The sequence below is a fragment of the Rutidosis leptorrhynchoides genome, chromosome 1 (assembly GCF_046630445.1).
Source record: "Rutidosis leptorrhynchoides isolate AG116_Rl617_1_P2 chromosome 1, CSIRO_AGI_Rlap_v1, whole genome shotgun sequence".
NCBI classification, from domain to species: Eukaryota; Viridiplantae; Streptophyta; class Magnoliopsida; order Asterales; family Asteraceae; genus Rutidosis; species Rutidosis leptorrhynchoides.
In genome coordinates this window covers 409,318,966-409,321,559 of record NC_092333.1, presented here as the reverse complement: position 1 = coordinate 409,321,559, position 2,594 = coordinate 409,318,966, and the positions used below count along the sequence as shown (strand labels likewise).

Genomic DNA, 2,594 nt, shown 5'->3' with positions numbered 1-2,594 from the left:
ATTCCTCTACGAGAAATGTGGCCGATACCTCCTCATATTTGCCTTTTGAAGATAAAAGATTTTTAATAAACTTCCCATAATTAGGCATGCTCTTAAGCACTTGGATGAGCAGCATGTTGACATGAACTTGTTTCATCATTTCCATGAAGTCCCTTCATTGAGTTTCAACTTTGCGGATATGGAATCGGTTCCATGTACTTTCTCAAAGGTGCGCCATCATTCTTTTTACCCTTAACCTTCGGTGGTTCACTCTTTTTAACCCTTGCTTCTTGCGACTCCCCATGAACACTTGATTCATTCTCGATGGTTTGTGAAGAAGGTGTTATAGGGTTGGATATTTGGGTTGGGGGTGTTGTGATTTTTGGTTCTTCATAAGTTAAACCACTTCTTTTGTAAATGGCGTCGACAATCTCAATTCGGTTGACGTTTTCAATGGGGATGGTTCTTGTGTTGTTGTTGTTTTGGTTTTAGTTGTTTTGATTATTGTAGTTATTGTTTGGATTGACTTGAGTGTTGGATGGCAAAGTGCCTTGAGGTCTTTCGGCAACTTGGTTTGAAAGTCTTCCAACGGTACTTTCTAAGTTTTGAAATGATGCTTGTTGGTGCTTCAATTGTTTCTTCAAGAACTCATTCTCCTTTAACAAGAATGCTTTGATTGTTTCCACCTTCTTGATATAATTTTGCATGATTTCTTCTAAACTCTTTGAAGGTTGGGATTGTTGATTGTTTTGTTGGTTGTAACCTTAGTTATTTTGTGGTTGACTATAACCTTGGTTGTTTTGATATCCTTGACTGCCTTGGTAATTCGAATTGGGTTGGTTGTTATAAGGTTGATTGTTTTAAGGTTGTTGGTTTTGAGATTGGTAATTCTTGTTTCGGTTTTGGTTATAGTTCGGGTTATAACCTTGGTTTCGATTTCAGTTTGTAAATTTGAGTGATGTATTGGTTTGAGTGTTGAATCAAAATTGCTTTTGGCTAGGGTTGTAGTAGCCTTGGTTTGATTGATAGGAATTGTTGCCTTGGTTCGATGTTCCACCACGTTGATAGTTTTGATTACTCACGTAGTTGACATGAGCATCCGAATTCATGGGAATGTCATCAAGATCAATATGGTTGCATTGGTTGATTTGAGGAAAATTCTTTGTGAGATATGGGCCCTCGCATCGTTGACAATCTACTTGCATAGCAACTATCGATTGTTGTAGCTTTTTCAACTCCTTCCCATACATTTAAAATTGATTGTTTAAGCTTGCAAGGGTGAATTGGCCGTTTTTTTACTTTCTACTTGAACTACACTTTTCCTTGTCAAATCTCGAGGTAAAGGAGCCCATTCGTAATTATTAACCGAGATGTCTTCTAACATTATTTTGGCAGCATTAGGTGATTTATACATAAACACTCCTCCCAAGGAGGAATCAAGATATTGTCTAGTCAAAGCATTAGTACCCCGGTAGAATGTGTTGATGTACTCCTTCTTAGTTAAACCATGTGGTGGGCAAGCTCTTAGCATCTTCTTGAAACGTACCCATGCATCATACAAAGACTCATCACCCCATTGAGTGAATCCATTAATTTCCATTATAAGTCGTTCCACCTTTGATGGTGGAAAGAAGTGATTGATAAACGCATCGCTTAAATCTTGAAAAGTCCTAATTGAATCGGGTGGCAAATTTCTTAACCAAGCTTTCGCATCACCTTGAAGAGTAAAGGGGAATGCCCTTAACTTAAAAGCGTCATCGGTGACATCTTTGTTCTTATAGATATCATAAACATCATTGAAGTGTTGAATGTGTTCGAAAGGATTGTCTTCCATCAACCCATGAATAGCATATCTTTGATCATTATGAAAACGTTGCCCTCGATCTTCCAATTATCGGCCCCGATGGGCGGTTTAGTAATAGCCGGAGGTACCAATGTTGGTGCCAACAATCTAGTGTTCCACATCGGTGTGTCATTTGGATCATCTTGTTGTTCTTGATTAATCGGAGGTAGATTATTGGGAATACCATGACCGAATGGATTTTCCTCATTGTGAATTGGTTGACCGTTACCATCCATCTCTTCTAAGCAAAATGGCAAAACCTCAAAATTTTTCCTTAATACCCTTTTTTCTCTACACTTGTAAACCCCGTGAACGTGTTTCTCTAGATCAAAAAATGGATGTGCAAACTCTTGATCCGTTTGGGACCTTCTTTTCATACACCAAAGTACCTAACCTTCAATCACAACACAAACACAAGTGGTTTTCCAAAAACAAAATAAAATATAAAAACAAGAAAAGTAACTTTTGCAAGGATAAATCCTTACAAAAGGATCAAACAATTAAAAGCTTAAACCAAATATTCAACTAGCTAACCGCTCCCCGGCAGCGGCGCCAAGAAAGTGTGATGCGTGTGGAATAATACATCAATTACCCTCAAAATTTAAACTAGATTCAAACACTACAAATAAGCACACACAACTAACGAGCACTTTAATGTAAGTATTCGTTTCAAGTTCGTCCTAAGAGAGCGGTGTAAGTTGAATAATTGAAACTATTAATTGTCCTAGGGTTTGTTTGATTTGGGGAGGGGGTTTGATTGATTTTAACTATC

The 2,594-nt window shown here is 37.8% G+C and overlaps 1 non-coding gene across 1 annotated transcript; it reads left to right on the top strand.

Annotated features, from left to right (window-relative positions):
- The first annotated feature begins 1,481 nt into the window (after positions 1 to 1,481).
- LOC139886745 (small nucleolar RNA R71) lies at positions 1,482 to 1,588 on the top strand. The gene has a single exon (XR_011772613.1). It is a non-coding gene; the product is annotated as a small nucleolar RNA R71 (small nucleolar RNA).
- Positions 1,589 to 2,594: the final 1,006 nt, after the last annotated feature.